Source organism: Microtus oregoni, unplaced genomic scaffold (assembly GCF_018167655.1).
Source record: "Microtus oregoni isolate MIOR12 unplaced genomic scaffold, Mior012 000021F_ref0000039, whole genome shotgun sequence".
In the NCBI taxonomy this organism is placed as follows: domain Eukaryota; kingdom Metazoa; phylum Chordata; class Mammalia; order Rodentia; family Cricetidae; genus Microtus; species Microtus oregoni.
This window is the reverse complement of record NW_024543080.1, coordinates 9630122-9641792: the sequence shown is the minus strand read 5'-3', so window position 1 is coordinate 9641792 and position 11671 is coordinate 9630122. Positions and strand designations below refer to the sequence as shown.

Here is an 11671-nt window from a genome sequence, read left to right as displayed (position 1 = left end):
CTGCTCTTCTCCTCCAGCGGGAGGGTAGGCAGAGGTGTGGCTTTCAAGAATGCCCTTCCAGAAACATATCTACTACCCTCAGTTCAACAGCGTGGAGAGACGAGATGCCCTAGAGGGAGGCACATCATCCAGGGTCTTCGTCACCACTACGTCGGCATCTGGACCTCAGCCCTTCTTCCAATTCCAGCCTCGTCTGGAGGATGTGGACTGGAGGCGGCTGGGTGCCATTGATGTGGACAAAGTGGTGGGAGCCACAGATATCGCGACACTTCAGGAGAACATCGTGAACATCACTTTCTGCAAGCTGGAGGACGAGAAGTGCCCGCATTGTCAGCTGGGGGTGGACCCGTTGCTGTTGAAGCTCATCCACCTGGCACAGTTCACCATTGAATACCTGGTGCATTCTCAGGAGTACCTGATCTCACAACTGAACGTGGTGGAGGAACGGTTAAGCCAGAGCCTGAGTGGTTGTGAGCAGAACCAACAGCTACTCACCAAGCAGGCTGACGAGGTCAGACGGCTCAAGCAAGAGTGTAGGGGCTGGAAGAAGACGCTGTCTGCCCAGCAGCTGATGTTGGGCCAGGTCGAAGCCAGTCATTACGAGTGCCGTTTTTGTGACAAAGTTTTTATGAACCAAGCTTTTTTACAGAGCCACATTAATCGCCGCCACCCTGCATCTGCTTTTCATGGGAGAAATACAAAGGCACAGAATGACAAGCTCCAGAGGGAGATCCACAGGTTGAAGCAGCAGCTGCAGTTCACAAAGGCTCAGCTAGAGGCTGCCCAGCAAGGCCGCACAGTCAGCATCTCTAAGGACTGTCAAGTGCTGAACACAAAAGAGGACTTTCAGAAGTTAGTTGGTAGATGGAAGGAGGAAGAAAGGCAGAGACTGACTGATGAGTTGGAAAAAGCCAAGGAGGTGTTTACGAAGGAAATTAACGACCTGACTTCTAAGAATTCAGCTTTAGAGTATCAACTGTTGGAAATCCAGAAATCCGATATGCGGGGCAAGCTCAGTATGGGCACCTAGAGAGACTCCTAGGTTTAAAGACTGACTTTCATATCTGCAGCCTTTCCAAAATATACTGCACCTCCTTGAGTACAAGTAAGCCAGTGGCCAGACGGACTTCAAGTTCTCCAGGCAAAGTGCAGCACAGAGCAGAAGCAGCTGAAGTGATGAGCGCAACATCCCTGTCAGGTCCTGTGGACACTGTTTTGCAACAATCCTCCACATCATCTGCCTCTTAAAATCTTTACGCCCCTTGCTTCTCCATGTCGTTTCGTGTGTGTGTGTGTGTGTGTGTGTGTGTTAAATGTCTCAGGAACGAGAGCTCCATAGCAACCTCTTCTGCACAATTGCATGAATTGTAAGTGATTGTAAGTCTGTATTAGCCACTACCCACTACAAACAGGAAGCTAAGAGATTATTTTATTCATAAGTATAAAGCATCATTTAGAAGGCAGTTTGATACTTTATCCATTAAGCAAGATAAATCTCAGATCCCATCCTAAAAGAGTTGGTAACCCCACACATTCCTGCCACTGTTTGACCATAATAGTATATAGATTTTACATTTCCATAAACATAGGTTACCACTCTACCCCATGCACAGATGCAGCCTTACAAAATTTGTATTTTCAATTCCCAGGTTACAAATACTTTTTTCAGGTTTTAAAATGTTTAAAATCATTTTATTGGTTAAGTGGTGATCTCAATGGATGCTGTTGCTTAATTTTTTTCTATATTGTTGAAGGCCTGTACATGAGACTGATGGTTTTTTTTTCATTTACAAGCAAGAATAAATAAAGGACTGTTTACATTACCAAAAAAATAAGAAAGACTTTTTGAATAAAAGTGAATAATATTTGATCATTAATAAGGCAAACCTAAGGGAATCAATACAGTTCTTCAGTGATTCCTATTTTTGTAATATCATCATTTTGTTCTGACAGAAATTGGTTTATGTGCTACATGGAGATTACTTTGTCTTTGGCAATAGTCTTCTAAAATGTTATAAAAGATTTTTAAAAATATTGCCTCTTTTCCAAGAATTAGACTATAGAAAAACAAGAACAATAAGACATCCATGACCAAAAGCTTCCTAGACCTTACCATGAAGCCCACCAGAGGTGTGTCTAGCTCATCAACATAATGAAATAGCAAGTAATAACTCAATTATGACATTCATCAGAATATTAACATTCCTAAAACATGAACTTCTGTCTTATAATATATATGTATATAATATATACATATATCACATATATATGACTTGTAGCCTCTTATTCAGTGAAAAGCATATAGTGTTCTTTTACTCTTTCTTCCAGAGCAAAACATATTGTTTCTGGGACAACTGGGTGGAAATATTAATGACTTCTCTTATCACTATACCTAATAAAAATAAAAAGCATAAGACTTCTGCTGGGATGAACTCTGGTGATTTGAATATCTCATGTGCCAAAAAAGAATAAGTTTTAAGACAGAGTTTCGTTATGTAGCTTTCCTGGAAATTTCTATGTAGACCATGTTGGTCTCAAACTCACAGAAATCCCCCTGCTTCTGCTTCTGGAGTGCTCTGATTAAAGGATGTGCCACCATGCCTAATGAAGAACAGCTATTTAAAGACCAAAGATACTTCACAGACTCCATGTGCAGTGTTAGGGACAGCGAGACGCCTCAGCTGATAAAGGCACTGGGCCCACATGGTAGGAGAGAAGTGACTACTGCGAATCATCTTTGCGACCTTCCCACACAAGCTGTGGCATATGTACCCATGCCCGTACACAACACAATTAAATAAAGAATAAAATTAAATAAATGAATGGAAAAAATCTGTAATGCTCTAAAATGTTCCCGCAGTTGAATTAGACATTGCGGTGGTCTTCAGCCACTAAACTAATAAGCAAATAGAGTGGGCTGTGTTTAGACATCAGTTGCCAAGTAGAATTGGTAGTACTTCCTGTATTGATGTTAGAGGGAAAGTATTACTTGGTATAGGAGGTGGGGCAGTTAGGCTCCTTAACCTTCAAAAATACAAGTTTGGGTTACTTCCTCAATTCAAGTAAAGAAACCCAAACACTTGAAGATTTTAGTGGAAGCAAAATATCTGTTAAAAAAAAAACTCTTTTCATTTATAAAAAGGAAAGTTCCCCCTACTTAGAATGAAAAAGTTCATTAGTTATATGGAAATCAAAATATATGTAGAAGGAGGTAGTACATTATGAACAATCCAAGAGGATGGGTGACTGGATGGATAGATTGATAGAAGATAGATAGATAAATAATGCATAAATTTATAGATAACAGATGATAGATAGATAAATGATTGATAGATGGATAGATATAGATAGATAGATAGATAGATAGACAGATAAACAGATGTGTGAATACACATGAACGTACACACACATACACACACATACCAGCTCAAAGCCATCCTTTCATGTTCCTCAGTGTGATGGTAAAACTGAAAACTACATCATATTCCTCCTTCTGCAGCTACTTACTAATCTTTTCATAAAATAATCCTCAAGGAAGAAGCAATAGGGCACCTTTCCCATCCCAGCCATTTTCCACAGCTCTTCTGCATCTCCTCCTCAGGATAGCATGGCAGCAGCTGTCAGTTTCTGTATTCTACTGTTCAATCAGTATCAGTCCCGTGATTTCCTCACAGACATGACAACACTTACCAGCCGGAGACAGTCTTGGTGGTAGCCTCACCAGTCCCGACTTGTCTGTAAACTCTAGAGGGATCCCCTTTCCTTCTGACCCTAAGCTTTCCCCCACACATTTTCTTTTGGACAGGGACTATTTTGTCAGTTGCTAAGACTAAACACTGAATGTTGTCCTTGGTTCCTTTTTCTTTAAAGTTATATATCTGATTTTCAACAAATCTGGTGAGCAAAAAGTTCTATCTTTCAAGAATTTAATGATCTCTAAGCATGCTTACAGCGACACCATCATGATGTCAGGCCTTACTTCTGAACCTTTGTTTTAGGCTCTTAAATCACTGCATAGCATCTACCCAATTACTACCTTTTTTATAATACAAAACTCAGAGCAATCTGCAAAATTGCATCTGATCTTATTTTATCTATTATTTTAAGATCCTTTAAATGTACCATTTTCTTTTTGTTTCCATTATAAAATGGACAAGAAGTCAAATACATGAATCAGATGTTAATAAAATATTTGCCAACGAAAAAAACCAACTCTACAATTTTACTAAGGATGCATTCCTTAGGAAAAAAAAACATTGGGTGCCTCTGAATCTTTTACTTAAATTTCAGCCTAGATTTGATAATTCTATTCCAAAATAGAAAATAATTAAATGGCCTGAGATAGATACAAATCAGGGAAATGACCACTGGGAAGAGAACAGATACAAGCCAAATATGACGAGTTTATATAGCTGTGGTATTGATTCTCAGCTCAGATCCAGAAGCATCTGCCCATCTCGAAGCTTGGAAACCAGGCACCACTATTAAAAATGACACACTGTGTCTGCTGTATTTTAGGTATTTTCTTCAGGAGAAAAATGACTTATCACATGGAGATTGAAAATTAAGATCCTTTAAAACAGTACGTTTATTTCAATCTAAGGAGATCAGAAATTACTTAATACACAATATAGACAAGAAAATTATTTCAGAACACAAAGTGTCACGGATCTCATGAAGTATTTTTTAATTGTTAGTGGCTGTAATGACTACTCAATTTCAAGACTATTTAATGTCCTAACATATGAAAAGAATATAAATATGAATTAATAGCATTATTTTATTTTCATACAGCATTTTATTTGGCAAAACAAAGACATCAGAACTGATCGATTTGGGGGCCAAAAAATTTTGTAACTGATAATTTTTTTTTACCAATTATCACTGAAATTTATTACATTTACATATGAAAAGTATTTATTTTAAAAAATTCTTTTAGACTTCTGGAGGGGTCAGAATGTGATGTAGGATTCCTCTCTGTATGCTGTAAGTATTATTGGTTAATAAAGTAACTGCTTTGGGCCTATAGCAAGCTATAGGTGAACAGAGCTAGGCGGGGAAAACTAAACTGAATGCTGGGAGAAAGGAGGCAGAGTCGAAGAGAAGCCATGGAGCCACCACCAGAGATAGACATGCTGAAACATTGCTGGTAGGCCACAACCTCGAGGTGATGCACAGATTAATGGAGATGGGTTAAATTAAGATGTAAAAGTTAGCCAATAAGAAGCTAGAGCTAATAAGCCAAGCAGTGATTTAATTAACATAGTTTCTCTGTGATTATTTCCATTCTGGGCAGTGGGATGATCAAACGGCCTGCTACTATAAGAATGGTTGTTGCTGACAATATTAGCTCACTTAAGAAAAGTAAAATTTTATTTACCTTATCCAATTATAACTGAGAGTTTCAGTACTTATGGAAAAGAAGTACATTAATGACATACTACTAACATATTTCACCTGACACATTTAATTTCAAAATAGGTAGGAAACAGATGATCTGACAGACTGATGACAGGTAGAGAAACAGATATAGATAGAGGATAGATAGATATTAGATAGATAGGTAGATGATAGATAGATATTAGATAGATAGATATTAGATAGATAGATAGATAGATAGATAGATAGATAGATAGATAGATAGACAGACAGATAGATATGCTCTATTATGTTGTTCCAAGTTCTAAATAGGAATGCTATAATTCTGTAAAATTTTCGGAGGTATTTATTGCTTTTATATATCAAAAGAAATTCCCTTTGCAATACCAAATTGTGTGGTAAAGACATTTTAAATATCAACATCACTAGGTGGAGAAAACATTTAAATTTGAATATAATTGAATTTGTTCCACAAGGAAAAAAAAGAGCTGGAGACTAATGAAAAGCAATGCCTGAAGAAAAAATTTATTATTTTAACAATCTTTATCAGTAGCATGAATTTGTGAGATGTTACTTTAATGGTGTGTGTGTTGCAAATGGAGTCTTAAGTGGCCTAACTAATAGTTAATAGGATGATGGTATACAGAGGGGAGACATGAATTTTAATTTCCTTGTTTCAAACCAGCATGCAATATAAATAGACAATGTTAGATAAAACATGATCATTTGAGGTTTCATTTTATTTTCCTAAAGAATTTTCCAAACCTTGGACTTACATAACATTGTACAATTGAAAAATAAAACTGCTACTGACAGATTGATGGCAATGGGGAACTATGCCTTCATATACATACCCATTGATAGCCTACCAGATCCAGGGCATAATCCTCTTCCAACAGACAGCTCTGGCTAAGCTAAATGGATCATAAGACAAATCCAAAAGTCATGAATTTGGGAAAGGGCTGGGTAACACTGGGGAAATGGAAGAAGGGAATAGGAAGGAGGCGAACAGAGGGGAGGATTGGACTATATCTTGTTCAGGGATAGAACCATCAACAAAATCAATCTATTTTTAAGATAGTAAAAATGCTAAATCTTCTTTTAAAGAAAAATGTTCCAACCAATTAAACTAAGACATATTCTCACTGAAACTAAAGCTGGGCAATTTATACATTCCCGCATATTTATGTGCTAGTTTGTAGGAATATGAGACTCTATGCATACATAGCTTGCAATGGTAAATTCTGAGAATAAAGTTAAATAATGACTTATTTGATAGACTATTTGGAGTATGTACAGAAGGGATCATGGTAATTTCGCACACCCTTTACTCCTTGGGTAGGAGTTTGATGCCTAACCACCAAGAAAATGAAGACACTAAAGCCAATGTGATTCATGATCATGAAGGTTTATAAGAGAAGGATAGTTAGCAATGAGTGTTAGCAATACTCAAAGCATTGTCATGTTCTGGAGAAATAGGGTACCAACAACTGGCATATCCTACCCAAAAGACTCTCAAAAGATCAGAAAGGCATTCTGCATGAATAAATGCAGTTATTCCTCTATGAGCTGAAATGTATGACTGAGATGAAGAAGCAATGACAACTGCAGAGACTATACTGCTTGCAGGGATGTGTTCCAGCTCAAGACAGCTGCTTGTCTCTCATCTGGAGGATTATGAAATAATGAAGAAATCTACATAAAATGTCTTCTAGAAAGAGAAAATTAATTTTCCCTCCTTATTTTGCTACTTGTTCCCTGTGAGCAGATGACTTCTTCCAATGATGATACTTAATATTCAATAAATATAATTTTGTTTTTCTTCATAGTATTTGACAGTGAAATTTCTGGTTTTTATGTGTGTTTTTAATACAGTGATGGAAGGAACAGTAAGTAAATAAAAGAATCTGGATTTCCTTGCTCTATAAAAAGAATTCTAGACAACAGGGATATTATAGGTAGATTGTATATTATGTTATAAACTCAATAATTGCAAATAACTAGTCATATTTTATATTTAAATATAAATACTCCATTTACCCAAAATTTATAATTTTATTAATGAAAACATCTTGCCACAGCAACTTGGGCTTTTACAATAAAAGAAACTATCTACTATCAAGCCTGCTAAATCTTTTTCCAAGTAAACTAACACCACTGTGTTCCACTCAGAATGTTACCCATTGTAAACTTAGTGTGTACACTTGCTTAGGTCATTCTTGCTATTTTGTATGCACTTAAATGGCACTTTCGTACAAAAAACACTAAACACACTCAAAAGATTGTTCTTAAATGTACACAGATACACACACACACGTGTGTGTATGTATATACAGATGTGTGTGTTTATGTATATACATATACATACATATATATACATATAAGTACATATATGTAAAACATTAAGAAGATATGAATCTAAGAGAAAGCAGGGTAGGGTATGGAAAGGACTAAAGGGGTAAATGGTGCTGTATGTTTTAATTTGTAATTAATAAATGGTACTGCCAATACATAATGGAGTTCGAGACTATAAATTTTATGTGTGTTTAATTTAAACTTAATATATAATACTAGAGGGTTGATAAATTATTCTGATCTAATCAAAGATCTTATTTGAAGATTTGCAAATTAGCCTGGAAAACTATTTTTTCTAAGAAGGAACTAAAATAGATTAGTATACATTAAAATAGAATGTGTCTATATAATAAAATATAAGTGTGTACATTATATAATTATATATGTGTGTGTGCATATATGTTAGGCAAAAATCTTAATCTAAGCCAGAAATTAAAAATGATTCTATAAAATGCTATTTTGTATGATATCATAAAGGATAATCTAATTGAAAATACTATATATTTAAGTAAATCATGAAATTCGGTACTGCAACTAGATAGTTCTGTCTGTCCACTGGTGTAGGAGGTCCTTCTGTCTTTGTGTTGCTTTTGTTGCTTAATAAAGAAACTGCTTTGGTCCTGTTGATAGGGCAGAATTTTGTAGGTGGGGAAAATTAAACAGAATGCTGAGAGGAAGAAGGCAAAGTCAGAGAGATGCTATGGAGCCACAACCAGAGTCAAACATGCTGAATCTTTGCTGGTAGGCCACTGCTACATGGCAATATAGAGATTAACAGAAATAGGTTAAATCAAGATTTGAGAGTTAGCCAACAAGAGGCTAGAGCTAATGGGTCAAGCAGTAATACAATTTCTTTGTGGTTATTTCAGGACTAAACTAGCCAGACAGCCATGAAAAACAAGTGGGCCCTCCTGGCAACAGTCCACAATTATTTTGAATAAAAATAATCATTAATTATTTTAGTAAACATTATAAAAACTTTTTAAAAAAAAATTAAACAACTCGTTCTCTTTTTGTCATTGTTTTAGTGAGGAAATATTCCAAAAACCTGGAATCTAATCAATGCAGAGGTAATCATTTAATATTTTAACATTTAAATAAGACTTTCACTGATTTTTTTACTATGGCATTTGAAATGCATTTCTTAATTCCCCTAAGTATTTACTAAATTTTGGAACCATGTGACTGCTGTACTAAAATTTTAGTTAATTTAATATTATATATTTCACCATTAATTTTTAAATGTATATAGTTACAAAATTGGAAAGTAAATTATTGCTTGTTTGTTTAAAACAGTATTTCACTATACAGCCCAGCCTGGCCTCAAATTCATAATCCTCATGCCTGACCCCCCAAGGCTGTGTGCCATCTTGCTATGCTCTTTATTTGTGATTGAGTTATGCCTAGACAGAATACACCACATAAATATTGGTAAATTCAAGCTTGAGAACTAAACAAGACTATACAAAATTAAATAATAAATGCTAAATTTTGCCTGCTTATTTGAAAGTTTGCCCGGGTTTGAAATAGTGAGCTACCTATTTTTTATAACTGGTTAAAGGGCCAGTGGTGCAGCTCAGAATGTTTCACTTCTGTTTCAAACTTCTGACCAGTCCTTGCTATGGTGACCCAATTAGATGTGTCCACTATCACATTGTCTTTGCTCCAACTTGCACAAAAACATCATATTTCTCTACCAAAATAAATATATACCTCCAAATAAAACTATGTAGTTATTATAAAATATTTTAAAAAGTACAAAGAGTCTAAACATGACCTTAAAGCTAGTATATAGGCACTCTAAATCTTAGATACAGGGTTAATTAGTGAATTTTCTCATGTGGAGAAGAAATTTCTATTAAATAAAAGTGAGAAGGGGAGGATGGGGAGAACTTGGGGAAACAGGATGATTGGGATAAAGGAAGGCTGGATAGGGGAGCACAGAAGCACAATTCTTAGTTAAGGGAGCCATCTTAGGGCTGGCAAGAGACTTGAACCTAGAATGGCTCCCAGGAGCCCAAGGCGATGTCCCCAGTTAGTTCCTTGGGCAGCTGAGGATAGGGAACCTGAAATGACCCTAGCCTATAGCAATACTGACGAATATCTTGCATATCACCATAGAACCTTCATCTGGTGATGGATGGAGATAGAGACAGAGACCCACACTGGAGCACTGGACTGAGCTCCCAAGGTTCCAATGAGGAGCAGAAGGACGGAGAACATGAGCAAGGAAGTCAGGACCACGAGGGGTGCACCCACCCACTGAGACAGTGGGGCTGATCTATTGGGAGCTCACCAAGGCCAGCTGGACTATGACTGAAAAAGCATGAGATAAAACCAGACTCTCTAAACATGGCGAACAATGAGGGATGATGAGAAGCCAAGGACAATGGCACGGGGTTTTGATCCTACTTCATGTTCTGGCTTTGTGGGAGCCTAGCCAGTTTGGATATTCACCTTCCTAGACATGGACGGAGGGGGGAGGACATTGGACTTTGCACAGGGCAGGGAACCCTGACTGCTCTTTGGACTGGAGAGGGAGGGGAAGAGTAGTGGGGGGAGGGGGAGAAGGGTGGGAGGAGGGGGAGGGAAATGGGAGGCTGGGAGGAGGGGGAAATTTTTTTTTCCTTTTCTCAATAAAAATAAATAAATAAATAAAAATAATTATTTTAACAGCCATTACATTATCTAATGTGATCTACTTCAGTGGAATATGCTGGTTTGGTAACAGAGAAATAGAAAGAGGCTCAAGTAGGTGAAGAGATCTGACCTCAGAGTGTCCTTCACCACCTATTTTCATATTTTCAAATGTCACCTTCATCATCTGCTGACTTCTGGAAAGCACTAGATTAGAGATTTTAGGAGGTCTCCAAATGCCCCCAAGGACTATACAATGCAAAGGCATCTGAGTAAGCCAGAAGTTATATAAAGAAATTTAGCCCATCATCAGGTTAGCAATAAAGTGTAGCAATGTCTGTGGATACACACACACACACACACACACACACACACACACATCCCTTTCTGACTTGAAACCAATGAGGCTGTCAGGATGCTGATCTCACTATTAACACAAGCACACTTCATTTCTCATTTGTCTCCTTTATCCTTATAATTTAATTAACCACAACATTTATGACGATGATGATTCTTCTGAGCATGCACCTCCAGAAGAGAATTTGCAGGATCTTCCAGTCTATGGTAGTGAAGGAATTCTATATTTTGCACCTCCTCTGTAATAAAAACAAAGTAATTTGAGGTGTTAGACTACATCATTCAATATCTCAAGATCAACACTTAGTAACAGGATAACCCAAGATAATTGTTGTTTATTGGTGTGGTTTTATTCCCACATCTTTTAAGTAGAAATGATAGTATTTTAATAATGGTGTTTGTTTGATTAACATACAAGATGAAATAATACCAAATAAACCAGTGATAAATTTGCTACTAATTCAAGATTTTTTAAAAGAATATTTTTCTTCAATGAATCATTTTGTTTTAAAATAAAATTTGTAACAAATACGATTCAAGAGGGCATAATATTCATCTTTGTCTTAGCTCATTAGCAGATAAAAAACAATTTCCAGGTTCAGTATACTTATGTACACAGAGAAACAACAAATTAATATTGCATCAGGAGAAATAGATTTTCAAAATCAAGTAATTTCTATTTCTCATGCATCTACAGAAACTCTCAAAGTCTTATGTTTAAGATAAGCACTAATTTTGTATGTTCTGTATTATTTTATTGATGAGTAAACTAAAACACAAATGACTGAGTTGCCTGAAATTGCATTAGTAGTGGGAGACATAGAACATACTCACACTGGGTATACAATGTTTGATGGTTCTTCATAGATTGAAGAGTCTGCTTTACATTGTTAAAACTGTGGGTTAAAAACTGAGATAATGTATTTGAAATAAAAAGCAATAT

General features: G+C 36.4%; 1 pseudogene; it reads left to right on the top strand.

Moving 5' to 3' along the window:
• Positions 1–49: 49 nt before the first annotated feature.
• LOC121460665 lies at positions 50–1248 on the top strand (annotated as a pseudogene).
• The last annotated feature ends 10423 nt before the right edge of the window (positions 1249–11671 follow it).